At 44.1% G+C, this 19,775-nt stretch overlaps 1 protein-coding gene across 1 annotated transcript in view; it reads right to left on the bottom strand.

The window, feature by feature from the left end:
* Positions 1-19,775, bottom strand: part of SEMA5A (sema domain, seven thrombospondin repeats (type 1 and type 1-like), transmembrane domain (TM) and short cytoplasmic domain, (semaphorin) 5A) — a 559,453-nt gene that overhangs the window by 428,430 nt on the left and 111,248 nt on the right. The gene's annotated exons all lie outside the window — the stretch shown is intronic.

Below are 19,775 nucleotides of genomic sequence, written 5' to 3'. Positions count from 1 at the left end.
GCCCTAGCCTTTTATCCCATACCAATGGGCTCCTTTCCTCAGAAAAGGAGAAACAAAAATTCAGATATCATTAATACAGGAAAACAAATCTCATAAAACAACTAAAAGGACCATTGCACACCTGTTTAAGTTACCTTAAGTAGTTTGAGCATCAAATTCCAATTGTGTGAATTTGCCCATTTTATGATGGGTCTTTCATTCTGTTTTTGGAAATGCATAGTACCTTAAGTAATGCATTTCAAAAAGAGGAGATGAAGTCAGAAGGTATACAATAAACTATACTAGATTCAGAACTTGTGTTTTTATTTACATATTAATTTATTTGATGCAAAATATGAAGCTTTTTTTAAAGGAAATTGTAAACCATAAAAACAATTCACATTACTAAAACAAATTTAAAGAAAATCCTAAAAGCTTAACACATATGTGATGAAAGATGACTGCGAAGCACAAGCTTCCGCAGAACCATGTACAACAGAAATTAAAGAAATGCGTTACTTTCCATTTCTTATTCAAAAAAGAAATTTCTCCATTACTAGTTAAGGATGTCTCCTACTTCAGCTACTACATTTTGGGGCTCGTGCTTGTCCTGTTGTCCAAGTTTCCTTCTATTCACACAGTCCATAGCTTCTGGCTGCCATAAACCTCAAACACACTGAGGTTGCCTATCCCAGGGTTTCCCAGGTGGCAAAGTGGTAAAGAATCCGCCTGCCAATGCAGGAGACACAAAAGACGCAGGTTCGATTCCTGGGTCGGGAAGATCCCCTGCAGAAGTGAATAGCAACCCATTCCAGTATTCTTGCCTGGAAAATTCCATGAACAGAGGAGGCTGGTGGGCTACAGTCCACGGGGGGGCAAGGAGTCAGACATGACTGAGTGACTGAACATGCCTATCCCAGCATGAACGCTTGGGCAGCAGCTGAGAATGATGACAAGAACAAGGGGAGAAGCTTCCAGAACATTCTGAAACATTCTGGCTGTCCCCCTATGCAATGATTCCCACACCGTCTACTGAGTGATTATCTAAAGGCCATCTGCCTGCAGAAGGACAACTGGATTACAGCATCTGGAAATTTATATACTTTTCTATCTGTTGAAATGCCATTTGAAAGTCCTGAGGTTCAGAGGCCAGAGGACAATGGCTAGGTGACAATGTCTTTCCATGAGGCTCTCTGCCTCCATTAGGCATCTTCATGGGAAGGGAGGGGGCAATCCAAAGTAAAATATTCAGAATTGCCCTGGAAGGCGCCCACAGCCCAGGTGCACTTCTGCACTGCGGCATCACTGACCCCTTGAGGTCCCAGCTGAGCCTTTGAAAGTCTGTGACTTCATCCTTTGGAAAGGAGGAGAGGCAGCTGTAAATCTTCAAGGCCAAAAAGGGAGGAAGGGAGCTCTCCCCAAGGTAAGAAGGCATACTCGGCCCAGGAAAAATTCCTAGGAGTGGGCAATTCCTTTCTCACAACACCAGTAATATCTCCTTTGGGTGGGGCAACAAATGTGTTAGCTGGGACTTCTTGACTAAACAACTTGAATACAGTAACTTCCTCTCTTGATCTATTTTACAGTTAGTATGAAAATTTCTTTCCATTTGGTTATCTCTTAATCAAAATTTAACTGATACAGTTGGATAGGCCCACTGGTTACTGCCATGAATGTCCAGCAATTCTTAAAGATTCCCATGTGTCAGAATTAAGTTAAAAATGAGAGAGTGATAATTAGGTCTGAAGGCTGAGTTCTCCCATCCTCCCTCAGTGAGATCATAAATTAGCTGATGTAGCCCCTTAGCTAAGACATCCAAGGGTCACACCTACAGAGAACAGCTATCCTCTTAAAAGGCAAAAATGATGGAGGCCAAATAGGACATTGAAAGAATCCAGAATTGTTGACAGGACCACACAACAAATACTGCAGGAGGTGAACTTTCCTGCTGAATCCAGGTGGGGACAGCCTGCATCCTGGACAGCCAGACGTGCCAGGCTCAGCCTCAGACCTAAAAGCGAGGCCCTTCCTTGTGAAAAGGCAACACTCAAGGGACAGAATGCCCAGACAGAGTTCACACAGTCTTGGGGGACAATAGAATGCCCTTTAGAATCTGAAATCTAAACAAGAAACTAGTTCCAATATCAGGATTCGGGACACATGCCCTGAAAGGTTTTAACTATGCTTGCAGTTACATCAACAGTGAAAAAGACATTTTACCACTCTAGCCCATGATAGCCAAACAGACACCATCAGGACCTCCTACTCTGGAGGGTCAACCCTTGTCTGGATAGGTGTGCCACCCTCTAAAGCAGGAGTCCTCAACCCCTGTGCCATGGACCAATATTGAACCAGGCTGCAGAACAGGAGGTGAGTACATGAAGTTTCATCTATATTTACAGCGGCTCTCCATCACTTGCATTACTGTCTGAGTTCTGCCTCCTGTCATATCAGCAGTGGCATTAGATTCTCATAGGAGCACGAACCCGACTGTGCTTGAATCATCCCAAAACCATCCCCCTCCATCCCTGGTCCATGTAAAAACTGTCTTCCATGAAACCAGTCCTTGGTGATGAAAAGGTTGAGGACTGCTGCTGTAAAGGAATATACACCATCCCACAGGACACCCACGTGTGCCGAGCAGTGTAGGCGCAGGCTTGGAAACCACAGCAACAAAGCAGTGACCTTGAATAGGCTAAGCTAAAGTCACCAATATCAGCCCCTGTAGGCCTGGATGCTGGGCTCTCCTCCCTCAGTGAGGTCATAAATTAGTTGATGTATAAACTAACTCACTGACATATTTTCTAGAAAACTGAGAAACAATTCCAAAGGTAAAGAAGCTACAAAGTCTCAGAGGTCATTTCAGACTGAAGTTGGAGTATTTTTAAGTGGTTATTTATTATAATGACTCATTAAATAAGAAATTGCTTATGTTTTATTAAAACACAAATGTCTCCATTTGACTCAATTCCATATTTTCCTTTAGCTGAAAATCAACTATAGTAGAAACAGCTCCTAAGTGCTCTGCCTCATGATTCTTAATTAGGGCCTGGCCATGGAAAAAGCTGCCAATGTGAGCACACGTGCAGGGTGACCCCTGTCACACTCTGATTCACAAAGAAGAAACCTATCCTAGAAGTGGGACCTGTAGCCACCCTCACAAGTTCATAAAATCATCTCTAAATTAAAGTACATGTGTACAATTTAAACATCAATTAGCACTAAGTATCCATCAGAAGCCTCCCAGATGGCTCAGTGGTAAAGAATCTACTTGTCAACGTAGGAGATGCGGGTTCAATTCCTGGACCTGGAAGAACCGCCTAGAGAAGGAAATGGCAACCCACTCCGGTATTCTTACCTGGAAAATTCCATGGACAGAGGAGTCTGGTGGGGTACAGTCCATTGGGTTGCAAAGAGTCGGACACAACTGAGCAACTGAGCATATAGGAGCACACCCTTGAGAACACGATTTTCTGCTAAAATATGCAAACTTCCCCATGTGGCTTAGAGTGAGGAAAAAAAGGTGGATTGAAATGTTTTCCTAGAACCAAAAGGTCAGCCGAGCAGTGGTTTTGTATCCTAAAGATACAAGAGAGAAATTAAAATTTCAGGCCAATCTAAAGAGCTCCATTTAGAAATAGCACCAGAGTAACCACAGTAAAATTACAGGAAATAACGTGACAATGGGCAAGACCGCCTGGTGTCATAAGGATGTTTAGCAGAGTCGTGGAAAGAAGCACCACAGGTGCAAGCTCAGAAAACCTGTAAGCGGCTGGGCTAGGGATTCCCAAGTTCCGAGAATTTCACAGCTTCATTGAGGGACAACCCAAACCACCACACACAACGTCCCGCTCTGGCCTTGCATGGCGGGTGGTTAGTAGATAAAGCAAGATTCTGTTCTCAAGAGCTCACACAAGATTTGTCTGCTACACAATTCACAAAATACTGTGAAATGGGACGAAAGGGAGGTACTACTATCGAATGAACGAGTCAAGGCCTGGAAGCTGAAAGCAGCTCTGCTAAGACTGGGAAGCAGGACCAGAGGGCAGCGAGGATCACAGACGGGAAGCTGGCCTGGTGCTCAGGTTTGTCGAGGAAAACAAGGAAGGAAACCAGAGAATGGGTGCCGGGTGGGAGACTGAGGAGCAAATAGATGCTCTGCCTTACTTCCCACATCACTCTACACGGCCAATCAGACACTTTGCTGCATCAAAGTTGAGGGACACACGCAACTCCCTAGTCACGTGGAAGGGTCCTGTCCTCAAGGAATTCACCCTCTGGCTTCCCCCAAATCAGAAACAATTTCTTTACTAACCAGCCAATTTGTTTTCGTACAAATAATGCCATTTCTTGATCCAGACCATTTAGTAAAAAAAAATCTCTTTCAAAATTATCTCACCTAATTTAGAAAAGACAAGTAACGAACGTCACAGTTTTGCTTCTTTAAATCTCTGGCTGTCTTTGGGCCAGAGTAGGAACACCGGGAGACCTTCAGCCCTAGCAATGGCTGAAGCTTCAAGGACAGTCGGTCCTCAGGTGGGAACACAGGACCTCACGTCTTGGTTATTTTATGACACAGTCATCTAGCCCTGAGACCAGCAGAGGTAAACCCTACCTCCTGGAACAGAAGAGAAGGCACTTCTGAAAGTGACACCCAAGGAGTAAGATGCACAAGAAACCGATATAAGCATCCTGTCAGAGCCTTCCACCCAGATCCACCACGAGGCTCCTCTCTCCAATCAGATAGTTGTCACCGTGGAATGTGATGGTTTACAAATATTAGACACAGCTGAGACCTACAGAAGACAGAAGGCGGAAATTGGATATTTCATTTCTCAAAGTGTTGACTAATCCTAACAACATTTGGGAAAAAAGAAACCTGACTGGTTTTCATTTTGGCTTCCGGTAGATCATCCTTTGGTGAGTATTTAAAGCTGGTAGGAACTGCTGACCCTAGAACAAATACACTGCCTCAGTAGCTGAAACAAAGCCAGCGTAAAGAAACACTTCCTATGCCTCTGTTCCTACACCTGATGATGAGATGTGTTCTGAGCTTCCAGGAGGCATGGGAAGAAAGGGAAAGAGAGGGCAAAAATGACATCCTTAGTCAAGCAAAAATGTTGCCCAAAACTAAGCGACTGCTCAAAATGAGCAATTTCTAAGATCAGCTCTCTAAGGATGCCAATGTCCCTGAATAGGGGCTACTTTCTTCTTTCTGACACCATGTGCCAAATTTTCAAAGGGCAGCCTCACTTTTCAGGCAGGCAATTTTGAAGCGCTTGCACAAGTGTTTAATTTGCATGGGCAATTGGCCTCTCGGCTTTCATTTTGACAGCTAAATTGATCTGTCCTTTGTAGACTAGAATCTCAGGACCCAGAAAGAGAAGGATGTCTGAGGCTTTTGGAAAAATGTGGTCTCTCAATTCCTATTTATTCAGAACAACACATTCAACAAGACTTGCCCTGTAAGCAGTCGCTCGCACACACAAAAGGGACTCAAGATCCAACTTGAGATTGAAATTTGAGATTCAATTCTAAGATCAAGATTTAAGGCTAAAAAATTAAACTATTGCTGTTACTTCCCATTAAAGCAAACAGGATAGGTTTGGGTTCTTAAACTAGCTCTTTGGTCATTCCTTAGGAAGAGGGCACTGTCTATCACAGATTAAATTCACAACTGGCCCCAAAACCTTCCCAGGAGGAAGCTGAACTAAGGCAAAGGTCTCAAGCATGTGCATGAAGGAGAAGACGGGATTTGTGCCTGGAAAGACGGCAGACTGTGAAAATCACAGCGAATTGTTAGTGAAATGGCAATGGGATAAATCACTCAGAAAACTATTTTCTGAAAAAACGAACAGATAGAAGCTTTTTAGAAGTCTCTAGCTACAAAGGATGCTCTCTCACCAATTCAGTAGAGAAATGGAAAGATGTCCCAATCGGATTAGAACAAACCCACACAAGCCAATTCAATATGCATGCTGGGCTGTGTCAGTTCTAGCTTCTCAATACCTTCATTTATTTTATTAATATGTGTCCAGACTTTAATGCTGCTGTTTTACATGAGATAACAGTGATCTGGGACAAATTGTGTTTTGAATTAAAAGTGAAACTATGCTCTTGTTTTTTGGCTTAAACCCAGCAAGTGCAGTGAAATCCTTTCATTTCTCCAAAGGCATGAAGAATAAATGGGCATTTAAAACCTGTTGAAATCAGTCCCAGTGACCTATCAGGTCTTCCACTGTCAAAGGTGGGCTCCAAGACTTGTCTCTTTGTTCCAGCAACAGGTGAAGTTTCTCAGAGATGCATTTGTTTCTTGCTTTTGAGACAACAGCAGGCTTAACACCATATGAATCGCTGGGTGTGTTGTATAACCCAAAACCTACTTCTGTTCTATTTGTCATCCTCTCAATATAAATCAGTGATAAAAATAAGAAATAGGCTACTACGCATTGAACCAGATGGTGTCTTACCTTCCTGTAAACCCGGCTGTGTTTAGAGTGTGTACACATGTGGGGGAATAAAAAGATTTTCTTTTCTTTGCGTTTGGCAATGAGTCATGCCACCCGTTTCAGCACGAACTGTACTGAAACTTCCTCCCCAGGAAGAACCAACGCAGTTTCACTAACGTTTAAAAACAACCGTGTCAGCTGCCTTCGATTAGTCATGAAGCCTTTCTGCCCATCCTGCAGCCTCCAGCAAGGACAAGATCTGATCAAATCGGACTTGCTAAACATAACCAGAAGGTCGGGCGTGTCCTGATGCAAACCTGCTGTAAAAAGACACCCTTTTTGTATGAATCAAAGATGCTTCCTCCATTCTCTCCGCAACAGGCACCCTTCGAAATGTCAACCCAGGACCTTGACTTAAGGGCCGCCTTCTACCTATATCCCTTTCCTCATCCTTGAGCATCATGAACCAAACTATCAGACCTGGGGGAGGGATGCTGAATAATCGGGAAATTTCTGAGCTTACTGATGATTAAAGAAGACACAATCCATCACTCCTCACTGCATTCAATACAAGCCCTGCTTCGCTGGACGAAGCATAAAGAAAACAAGACCAGTTTAAAAGGCAGATGGTATTTTACAAAATTGTATTCCGTTATTTTCCACTGACAAGCTCTGCCAGCACAGAGAGCGTGATCCAGGCCATGCCTGACACATACAAACCACCCCGTGGCTATTCCCCTGTCCCATTTCTCTGTCCCAACCATGGGCTGGGTTTGGCTTTCCTTTTCCTGGTGGCTCAGAAGGTAAAGCGTCTGTCTGCATTGCAGGAGACCTGGGTTCGATCCCTGGGTCAGGAAGATCCCCTGGAGAAGGAAATGGCAGCCCACTCCAGTATTCTTGCCTGGAAAATCCCATGGATGGCGGAGCTTGGTAGGCTACTGTCCATGGGGTCAAAAAGAGTCGGACATGACTGAGTGACTTCACTTTCACTTTCATAAAATCTCAAGACAAACCCCTCCTCTATTGGACGGTAAGTATGAAACTGACCATGGGCATTGGTTTGTTTTTTTTTTTTTTCTTTTGATTTTACTAGCTGCTGAGACAGTACCTGCCCTCCTTGTGGTACCTATGAAGTATATTTATGAATCTAAATCCAGACCTCTGTATTTCTCACCCTTTCCAATTCTATCTTGTTGGCTTGACCTCATCACTCAAGCCAGTCGTTTTAAGCGCTGTTGCTGCATCCCGCCAGGCTCTCTGAAATCCACATGTGTCCCCATGGGATGTAGTCCCCTGTTCTCTGTGAGCAGGACACCCAGTGCCTACCTCCAGTTATCTCATATCACCCTCTGGAATTTGTCTGCTTCCTCTATCAAGGGCTATCATTCTGTCCTATTCAACTCTGAGTCCCAGAGCCCAGGCAAACATTTCATGAGGTTTCCTCCACTCTACTTCCAAGTTTGTGTAAATGATAACGGACCCATGGACCCAGAGGGCATAATCCTAAAGTCAGCTTCTGGAGACACTCTTCCCTGTTAACATCACATTATCCAATCTGGTATCAGTCAAAATCATCCAGAAAAACAGAGCAAATCAAACCTCAGGGGGACTGAGATGCTCTCCTCCAGGTCTGTTGCCAGGCATCGAGCAGGTGCCCAGGTAGGAGTAGGTGGGTGGTGACTGTGCGGGAGAGAAAGTCCTGTGGGAAGGGAGTCACGCCTTCCTGGACCAGAGGCTTGAGGCATGCCTTGATCCCATCTCTGCTCAAAATAAAGTCCTCCTTCCACCTTTCTTTAGAAGGAGACACCTTTCTGATGCTACTCATACAGATCTGAGTCCCCCTTTTTTACATCCTGTTCAAGCAATTGTAAAATCCAGACTTTATCCTAGACTTCTCAGGGCAAAGAAGCCAAAATGGCTCTGTCCTTGTCTATTAAGCTGACTAAAACATACACAAGGGTCCTTCTGCAGACTCCCTGAGGGAGTTGCCTCCACACCCACCAAAATCTCTCTAGATGCTCACAGATATCCCCCCGAAGGGACAGCTGCTCACAGGAACAGAAGCCAGACAAGAGAACAAGGTCGAACAAGGGACCATCAGTGAGAGCCAGGAAAATGCCCTTCCTTAAATGATATAAACATTATCTTTATACGTGGAATGTTCATACTGATAATTCCCTTAGGTAACCCACTTTCCACAGCCATCAGTTGAACTGCCAAGGAAAAATTACTCCAAGTTCTGAACTAATGATGCTCATTTAGACTGGAATGTTTCCTATGTAGCAAGTCTTCAATGATTAATTAAAACAAGATCAAAGTTCTTGGACTTCATTTCTATCATCAGAGCTTCAGGCCCCTTCACCCAGGCACTGTCCTGAATGTACTTGAACTTCAGCTGGTGGCCTGCTCACCCTTTGACCCTTCTCTCCAGTTAATTGCAGAATGTTGTTGTTGTTCAGTGGCTAAGTTCTGTCCAACTCTTTGAGACCCCATGGACTGCAGCACAGCAGGCTCCCCTGTCCTCCACTATCTCTTAGAGTCTGCCCAAACTCATGTCCAATGAGTCAGTGATTCCATCCAATCATCTCATCCTCTGTCGCCCCCTTTTCCTCTTACCCTCAATCTTTCCCAGCATCAGGGTCTTTTCCAATGAGTCAGCTCTTTGCATCAGGTGGCCAAATATTGGAGCTTCAACTTCAGCATCAGACCTTCCAATGAATATTCAAGACTGATTTCCTTTAGGATTGACTGGTTTGATCTCCTTGCAGAGTAAGAAAGTTTTCAGCAGCTCTCTTTCACCCTCTTAGTTTTCCATGTCAATTCAGGTTCAGTTCAGTCACTTGGTCATGTCCGACTCTTTGAGACCCCGTGGACTGCAGCACACCAGGCTTCCCTGTCCATCACCAACTCCTGGAGCTTGCTCAAACTCATGTCCATCAAGTCGGTGATGCCTTTCAACCATCTCATCCTCTGTTGTCCCCTTCTCCTCCTGCCTTCAAGCTTTCCCAGCATGAGGGTCTTATTCTAATGAGTCAGTTCTTCGCATCAAGTGACCAAAATATTGGAGCTTCAGTTTTGGCATCAGTCCTTACAATAAATATTAAGGACAGATTTCCTTTAATATTGACTGATTTGATCTTTAGAAAACATGGACATGCTCTGGCCACCTTGAACATGAAATTATGACATGCTTTACCCAGCTGAAAACTTAAAAGCATCTTTGACAACATAGCACCAGAAAAATCAATCTGTTCTTAAGGACATTTTATGCTTGAATTTACAATGTGCATTTTAATCTCAATGTTACATTTTTTGACTCCATTCATATTTACAATTCCCATCAATCACTTTTCAGGCTTATGGAAGTGATGCTATTCCATGAGAGTAATAAGCCCAACAACCGAATCCAGCTTTAAAGAAAAGTCTGTATGACTCCAGTGAAGATGACAAAACAGTGATACAGAAAATAAAATCAAGTGACAACAGAACACAGACCTGTCTTTGCTTTGGGATTTTTTTGCAAACTATATGCTCAGGTTTTAAAATAAGGCATTCTTGTCATATCAGGTCCCTTCTCTTGGACCAGCAGACAGCCAGCACCTCAGCACAGTGCTTGTGCAAAATTTCTCTCTCTCTCTCTCTCCTCACATGTTTCATCAGAGGAACTACGGTCTAATTAAGGATTGTCCTATCAATGCAGGCATCACTGTGAACATTAGGGAAATTAAACTATAAACAGAACCCCTCAATCACATGGAAAGCTGATAGCATTATGGGGAGAGGTGATAAGACCCGTTATTATTCTTAGAACAAAACACCTTGCTCTGCTGGCCGTTTACTTTGTCACATGTTTCAGATAGCACTGGGAAGACAGGGCAGGCTGTGCATTGCTGACAATTTCTCAAGTCAAACTCCCTTTCCAAATATTGTTAAAAAGAAGCTATAAATCAGAACAGTGGCCTGAAATGTTGGTGATAGCTGCTTGTCTCAAAGACTCCTAAGTTAAGTGTTAAACCATAACCTGATGTAATGGCACGGTCTTTATCCACCTTACTCGATGAACTCCTCACCCTCTTCACATTAGGTCTCTCTTAGTTTCATATTCGGAGAAGGCAATGGCACCCCACTCCAGTACTCTCGCCTGGAAAATCCCATGGATGGAGGAGCCTGGTAGGCTGCAGCCCATGGGATCACAAAGAGTCGGACACGACTAAGTGACTTCCCTTTCACTTTTCACTTTCCTGTATTGGAGAAGGAAATGGCAACCCACTCCAGTGTTCTTGCCTGGAGAATCCCAGGGACGGGGAAGCCTGGTGGGCTGCCGTCTATGGGGTCACACAGAGTCGGACACGACTGAAAAGACAGCAGCAGCAGCAGCAGCAGTTTCATATTCTGGGGGACATAGGGTGTTTTAACAGAAGCTAAACAGATGCAAATTGTTCATAACCATCCTGAGATGAGAAAGGCCCAGGTCTCATGATTTCCCTCCACTATGGACCTTGGGAGAGGCCAATGATCCCATCATTGTTGTCTTCACCTGGCCAAGGATGGCAGACGGGAACTCTGCTTCTCAGACAAGGCACCTGACAAGGTGTGGACACCAAGCAACGAGGTTGGTTACTTGGACACCAAAAAACGAGGTTGGTTTTATCTGAACTGTATGGTGAAAAGAAAGCAAAAGTGATCGTCATTCAATTGTGTCCTACTCTTTGTGACCTCATGGACTGTAGCCCTCCAGCCTCCTCTGTCCATGGGATTCTCCAGGCAACAATACTGGGGTGGGTTGCCATGCCCTTCTCCAGGGGATCTTTCCAACCCAGGGATTGAGCCTGGATCTCCTGCATTCCAGGTGGATTATTTACCCCTGAGCCACCAGGGAAGTCCTCATAGAATGAAGAAAATAATCATAGCAGAAATCTGAATAATTGAACGGTTTCAGTCCTACACCTAGTCCATCTGTCATCAAAGGATCAACTGTCAATAGAAACACACTCTTCCCCTGACTCCCTGTTTCACCTTTCCCACCACTATCTTTTCCATCTGTCAGCCCTTCAGGCCCTACTGTGCTCCTTATGGCTACAACAGACCTTTAAAGAAAGGACAGGCAGAGAAGCTACAATGACGTGAGCATCCCTCCCTCAAGGACCTTCACTTGGGGAATTGGCACTGCTCAGGAGACAGTCTGCATTCCTGCTGAGATCACCAGAGGGAGCCCCTCCTCCTTGGTTTCAATTTGCTGTGACAGACACATAGCTAATGGAGGAGCCTCACACTTCCCAGAGCAAGATGCTGGGCGGGAATTTCATAACTATCCTTGGCTTGTCAACAGATGTTAGTGCTCAGGGAGAAACCTCTGTGGCATCTCAGCCAGCAATCCATCCCACATGCTGATACACGATCCCACAAGCAGAAGAGCATCCCCCCCAGATTATTCCAGCCTGGACCTCTATGGCTCCCAACAAGGCATGGAGGTTGGCACTGTGTTTCAGAAGGAAGCTTCAGAGTCCTGTTCGAAGAATCACAATGGGCTCCCAGAAATCAGCCCACATCCCTTAACCAGAAGGGAAACTTCCTTTACCTTCCCGGCAACTCTCCCGAAGCCAAATTTACAAAGAGAAACGAGATGCAAACTAACCTTTGTTGTTACTTGCTAGGGAGACATGCCCAGTGTGACCTCACCCAGCTTGTTAGTTCAGGGTGCTGTTGATCACTAAAGCTCTAAAACCACTGTTCTTCTCCAGGTCAAAGCAGAAGCACTCATGTTCAGAAAAAACACGGGCGTCAGGACCGGCAGGAAAGCTTCCAAAGAGGTCTAATTCCATCAGGAAGCAGGAATGTCTGAGAGCTGCTTCAGAGGTTGGGAAGTTTTCCACCAGTGCTATGGCCACTGCCAAGGACATAGGGATGCACAAAGAATCCTGCTTCCTGAGAGGAGCTTAAACATCTCCTTCGTACCTATAAGATTCAGAGTACAAATGGAGTTGGACAAATGCAGACATTTCTTCTTTCCTATAGTAACTGATATTCATGAAAGAAGAAGAAAATGGAGTCAATGCTCTGCTCTTTCTTGACTCCACATTTACAGATTCTGCATTTGCGAATTCTATGCCTACTGGCTAACATTTATTTGTAAACGCAAAATGTTCTGTTGGCTTTAAGTTCAAAGGTAAGGAATCAATTATATGTTAAATAAGGTGATTTCAACGAAATATGAATAAAATGTTCTTTATTCAGAAGTTGATGAAGACTTTGTGACCAGAGGCTCACAGGAACCTAACCCTGTGTGTGCCCCAGAAGCAAGGATTTAGAAACCGACTAATTGAGGGTTCCCAGTGAACTTACATGTCGTGAGTACCATGAGTTGTGCTGTGTGCTCAGTCATGTCCAACTCTTTGCAACCCCATGGACTGTAGCCCGCCAGGTTCCTCTGTCTATGGGATTTTTTAGGCAAGAATACTGGAGTGGGTTCCCATTACCTCCTCCAAGGGATCTCCTCGATGCAGAGATTGAACCCGAGTCTCCTGCATTGTATTGATTCTTCTGTACTACTGAGCCATCAGGGAAACCCATACTCCAGGAGGATGGACTAAATATTGAAGGTCACGAGCAACAGCCTGACCCCCCTCACCAAGTCCCAGCTGTCCTCAGGAATGTCAGGCACTGGCTGACATGCAGGTGGGCGGCAGGACGGCATGAGCATGTCACACAGAGAAGGGGCCACCTCGACAGGGAGATGAGGGGTCAGACAATAGGAACTCCAGAGACACAAGCTACCTGATTGTTCCCAAGAAGCCAACTGCCAGCCCTCTAGCTTCCAAGGAGCCCAGAACTCATGGTGCTGGCAGCAAACTGTGGGAGACCCCGGTGCCTGGCTGTCTGGCACTAATCTTTCTGAAGTCATCCTGGAGTGACAATTAGACCCCTCAGAAACAGACATCTGGACAATTCAGGGCACCAGGGATGACGGGCCGGTGGCCAAGGTCATTTGCTTGCCGCATGGTGGCTCCGGCTTTGGCTGGCAGGGCCCCTCATAGCTCTCAGTGCATAATGTGAACCAGATCCCCATTTTCCACAGCAGACAGTGATCCTTGCTCCCTTGATTTAAGGTATGATTACAGTCTAAAGAGTTGATTGTGCCTCATTACACTTGAGATAAGAGAGTCCTGACAGCCGAGGCTATTAACTTGAACTTCCAAACACGTCATGCTGGCCCTCTGACATATTCTCATCCGTGGTACATCAAACAGGGGAGTATTTTCTTGCTTCTCAACGTGTAAAGGAGAAAAAGTTAAGCTGGTACAGAACAGAGAGTACAGTTTCTGTTTTGTTCTCCTAGTCCATGACCATCTTAATTCAACTGTCACCACGCTACAAAGTACATTGAGACCTTTAACATCAAAAAAACAAAACAGGCAAGGCAATCCTTAAAGGCCATGAAATAAAAAGGCCCAAAGCCATTACTTGCTTGTTTCTTTATGGTTTTACAGGCTTTTGCCTCTAGACACCTCTCCCCTTTTATTACAGTATTAAGAATTATAATTACCACCTTTTGGAATGATTGACTTCCTTTTATAATGAGGGAAAAAAAGAACACTGAGCATCTTTCCCCACCTTCACCTCCACACTGGGAATTGTCAATAGAAAGAGACCAAAAGTAACAGAAATGGCTCATAATAAAATGATGCATATACCATTTCCCAAGTTCAGAAAGGGTACTTTCAACAATGATCACAAAAATATGTCAGTCCATTCCACAAATGCATTCATAGAGAAAATCAGAATGACCTATAAATAACTCAAACCTAAGAATTATGGATATGAGTCAGACACCTGAATTTTTATTTCACCAGCCTCAGACAGGACTATATCTCGCCCATACCTGAGGCTCTGGTTATTGCAAACTAACCACACCTCTCAAGGAGTTCCCTGGTTAGTTAGCGTATCGTGGGCTTAGTCCTTGAGACTGGGAGTCAGTGTGCCAACATGAACGGGCCAGGACAGGAAACGGGTTTCAAATTGGGATCAAGCAATCTTGTAATAAGAAATTGTGAGAATTTTTAAAATGACTATTCCATCTGGCTTTCCAGCCAAAGCTGGTTCTAAAAATTCCCTGATCTCTCCAAATACTACATGCTAAAATAAGGACATGCGTATAGATGTTAACTGAGTTTTAAAAAGATCCAGTGGCAACATGAAAGGAAGGCTTGAGCACTACCAAAATTCAGAGCTGAAAAGCAGAGAAATAGTCAATATTGGACTAAAACTTTCAGAAGACCCTTCTAGAATGTGAGTGAGTCAGAAGGGTATGTACACATTATCTAGAGAAACTCAAACACAGAAAGCACTGAGGGAAGAATGTGATCAAAAGAATCTGAGGACAACCAAAGTAGGTGTGTAGAAAGAACCAAGCCTTGGTCTGCCAGTTTCAGCAGCAGTCAGCTTTTCGTTTCCAAGAAGACGGCAGTTGCAGGCCTTAGACTGGGGCATAAATTCTAATTAAAGTAAATCTTTCTGGGTTCCCTGAAGAGGTTTCCACTCATCAGCTTCATCTTTCAGCAGGGTTTGAGCTCCTTGTTACCCAACTCAACAAAGAGCTGCTCTGTCCTTGGCTGTGCCAGGGAGAGAAACACGTGTCCTGGCCGCACTAGGCCTTCCTGGGAAGTTTAATCTCTCTTCTACAATCCACTGAAAACAACTCCTTCTGTAAAGACAAGCATTGGGGATCTGGGTGAAGGTGAGAGTCGGGATTTGCCTGGGGAAGAAGAGGGAGTAATTGGAAGCCGAGACCAAAACATAACAAAACAAGAAAATGAAACCCCCTATTTTCAAGGCAATGTAAGGAGAACACAGAGAGGGGAGAAGAAAAGAGAGCCATTTCTGGTGAGAGAGCAGAGCCCAATTAGGGACACCTGTGACTTTGGGAGCTAACAGAAAACAGATGTGGCCGTGGTCTTGGCCTCTTGAGCCCTCAGCCCAGTCCTAGGGCGGCCAAATGGTACCCCAAACCACAAACGGGCTGGAGGAGCCGGGCGAGGACTAAGTGGGTCCAGCTGCAATAACAAACCAGAAGGGTCGAACCACAAAAGGCTTTAAAAATAAACACTGTGATTCAAAGCCATGGGGAAAACCCAGCGCTGGGGGAACTTCAAGGAGTTTTGGACCTCACCAGACCTCATTTTTAAAACCATTTAGAACTGCCTTTCAATGAGGTGTTTAAATGACAACAGAGAGGCCTGCCTCACTGAAGGAGAACAGGATCAAACAGAGAAACCCTCAGAAGAAGCCTGTTCAGGCTATTCTACAAAGAGACCCAACTGGCCTTTCATCTCCCCATGGAAACATCCTTCGTCTTGAACATGCCTCAAAGCCCCCAGGACGCTGAAAGCTTCCAGAGTCTTAATACTGTTACCCCCTAAATTTTCTGAATCAATCCTAACAAATTAGCCCAACTATGCCTCTATTTCAGAGCTTTGGGAAAATAATTGGTCTCCCTGTTTGTGCTAAAAACCTGCTGCTTCCAAGTTCAATTCCTGAAAGTACAAACTGTGGCCCAGAAATTTCCGAGTTGTTTTTAAAAAAACACAATAATAATAAAAAGACACCACCATGCATAATGGTTGAATGGCTGTGCCTGACTGAATCTACAACCTGCTCCATCTGCTTTAAGAAAAGTTGGGCAAAGGCTCCCTGATGGACCAGAAGTGGCACCCTCCTCAAGTTCAAAGGCTGACACTACTTTCTACCTGCTTAGCAGGAACGTGGCTTTTTGTTTTGCTTTTTAACTTTCCTGAGTGGTTTCCCATACAATAGCACCAGGTTAAAGGAAGGGCATGAGCTTTCAAAACTATGCATGCCAGCTTCCTAACTCAAAGCTGGTGCTCACTATCATTAGGACAAATGGAATGGTTCCTTAGACTAAAAAAGGGGAAAAGTCTAGAGGATTGGGGTTCATCATTTTTTTCTTTCATTTTTACAATATTGTGTTGGTTTCTGCCATACAACAACACAAATCAGCCACGATTATGTATACACCCTCTCCGTCCCCAGCTTCCCCCCTGTTGCCCCATCCCACCCCTCCAGGTCATCACAGAGCACCAGACTGGACTCCCTGGGCTACACAGCAGCTGCTCACCACTGATCCGTCTTGTACCCGATCAGGACGCGTGCTGATTGATGTTCCTGTCTCCATTCATCCCACCTTCTCCCTCCCCTACTCTGTCCACAAGTCTACTCTCTATCTCCGTGTCTCCTTTCCTTCCCTGCAAATAGGTTCATTGAAAAAGACCCAGGTACCCTCAGTGTTCATAGCAGCACTGTTTATAAAAGCCAGGGTCCACCTGTTCTGTGAGGCAGTGTCTACCACTTGACCTTTCTCGGCTTTGCTGTTTCATCTACCAAATGAAGTGATATGTTTACATTAGTTTCTTTAAGGCCAGTTTCAGGTCTAGAAAATCTAGCTGTCTGGGCATTTTGTTCTTCCTCTGTGTTCTACAACTGTGAAGACTCATTCTATGCCTACCATGACATTTTACCATGACACTTTTTTCTCCTGGCAACTTTTCCAGAAAAAAAATAAATAAGAAACAGCCATCTGATATCCTTTAATATACTTGGTTGGCCAAAAACTTCTTTCAGATTTCTCCATAACATTTTACAGAAAATCCTAAATGAACTTCTTGGTCAACTCAATAGAAGGATGACATGTTTTGAAAGGATCATAGGACAAGTTTTTGATATAAAATACAAAAGAAGAAGGGAACATTAAAAATCAGTGTTTCTCCTTTCAAGTGAGAATGGGACAAGCATACAGGCATTACCATGTGGAAAGGTCCAGACAGCTGATGACATACAGGTCTTGTTTTTTTCCCTGGTTATAGTAGCTTTGTTCTATATCTTCAAGTCCTTCTAAAACTGGTCAGATCAGTCCTTTGATCTTTTGCAATGTTTCAGGATGATGCAGAAATTGTAAACCTGCGTTATGTGCCTGAAACTAGGAAGAGCATTTGCCTACGATGTACTTTGCTCAGACGCTCAGCTGCTCTACTGTGTAGGCCCATCAGAAGCAAGCCAGTTAATAAAACACAGACTGCAGACACCCATCCACGTGTGGTCCAGCATGTAGATTCAGGCAGGTAACAGATCACCATCGATCCCTAAAGGCAGATGTAGACCGCTCTGGGGCTGCACAATGAGCCCACAAGTTGAGACTCCAGGATACGCTCCAGGGTGCACTAGCAGACTCCAGGATGTCCACAGTATCCCCAGAGAGCTGGTTGTCCATTTTGCTGTGAAATATATCACAAGAAGCGTCTTCCATGGACAGCAGTGCCAACTCCAAGGACCATGTCTGAGCATCAGTACATAGGGGACGCTCCCTGGTAGCTCAGATGGTAAAGAATCCACCAGCAATACAGGAGACCTGGGTTTGACCCCTGGGTTGGGAAGATTCCCTGGAGAAGGGAATGGCTCCACTCCAGTATTTTTGCCTTGAGGATTCTATAGACAGAGAAGCCTGGCAGGCTATACAGTCTATGGGGTTGCAAAGTCAGACATGACTGAGTGACTTTCATACGAGAGCTAACAGACAGGTGTAAGAAGCAGAGAGGCTGAAACAGGGAGTTTCAAAGGGGTACACATTTTATAATCAGATTAGTATCAGTACTGACATCCTTTAAATCTGTCACAAGCTACCTTCGGCTTCATTTAGGAGAAGGCAAGCTATGTTGGATGAAAACTGATTCAGGGAGTCTTAGAAGACTAAGCTCTTAATTTCATCTATTTTGAAAAACAAAATATGGACAAGAAACATTTTTACTCAATTGTTGTTCAGTCTATACTGACTGACTCTTAGTGACCCCATGGACTGCAGCATGCCAGGCTCCTCTATCCTTCACTATCTCCCAGAGTTTGTTTAAATTCACGTGTATTGAGTCAGTGATGCCATCTAAGCATCTCATCCTCTGCCGCCCCTTTTTCCTTTTGCCTTCAATCTTTCCCAGAATCAGTCTTTTTCAATGAGTCAGCTCTTTGCATCAGGTGGTAAAAGGACTGGGGCTTCAGCTTCAGCCAACAGTCCTTCCAATGAATATTCAAGGTTGATTTCCTTTAGAATTGACTGGTTTGATCTCACTGCACTCCAAGGGACTCTCAAGAGTTTTCTCCAGCACAATTTGAAAGCATCAATTCTTCGGCACTCAGCCCTCTTTATGGACCAACTCTCACATCCATACCTGACTCCTGGAAAAACCACAGCCTTGACTATATGGACAAATCAATTCTAATCAATGCTGGAGGCAATGATGAAATACATAGTGCATTTTATATGATATTATAAGGTTAATATCTATTTTTTTAATTTCTCATGATTATATTGCTTTCATTAAAAGTTGGAAATGTCTCCCAGAAAGTTTCAGGAAGACTCTAAGACAGCTCCCAGGCTACCTGCCTTGCAAGATCTGCCTGCGTGAAGATAGCTGGGACATGTGACTTGCTTCTACCAACAGAACACAAGAAAAGTAAGAAAATATGAGTGATTACATGACTCTTACACTAGATTACAGCACCTGCTTTGCTGGAGTTTCTGTCTTGCTAGCTGGCTTTGAGAGAGCAAACAGACAAGCTGGAGAAGCCCATATGGCAGGAGTTCTGGGCAGCCTCTAGTGCTGAAGGAAGCCCCTGGTGCGAAGTGAACTATTAGGAAATGGACCAAGAAGCAGACCCTTCCTCAGGCAAGCTTTCAGATGATATCCCAACACTGGTCAACTGCCCTTGATGGTAGCATTGCAGAGAAGCCAGGAAAGCAACACGCAGCTCCAGAAACAGTAAGATAACAGATGTGTTCTTTCAAGCTGCTAAGAATTTGTTACATTATTTTAACATGCTAGTATATAAATGATATTGACCATTAGAATGACACAAGCACTTTTATTTAAAATAAGCTTTTTCACAGGTCAGTTAAAAGTGAACTTGGTTCTCACGGATCCATGGTTGGTAACTAATGGTCAAATGTTGCTGTTGTGATTGTATACAACTTTATTTGTATTATTAGAGTAAGGTCTTGCTATCTTTAGAATGACTGTGGAGTAGTGATTGGAAAATGAGAGTCAGCTATCCACAATGCTTGATTTTGTACTGTAGTTAAAAATAATCTTATTAAAATCAGCTAATTAAAAATAAATATTTGTAGTTTATGATAGAGCAGTTCACTTGGATGCAGTCTCAAAAACGACAGAATGATCTCTGTTCGTTTCCAAGGCAAACCATTCAATATCACAGTAATCCAAGTCTATGCCCCAACCAGTAACGCTGAAGAAGCTGAAGTTGAACGGTTCTATGAAGACCTACAAG

This window comes from Bison bison, unplaced genomic scaffold (assembly GCF_000754665.1).
Source record: "Bison bison bison isolate TAMUID 2011002044 unplaced genomic scaffold, Bison_UMD1.0 scf7180017864250, whole genome shotgun sequence".
Taxonomy (NCBI): Eukaryota; Metazoa; Chordata; class Mammalia; order Artiodactyla; family Bovidae; genus Bison; species Bison bison.
This window is presented reverse-complemented; position numbering and strand designations above follow the sequence as displayed.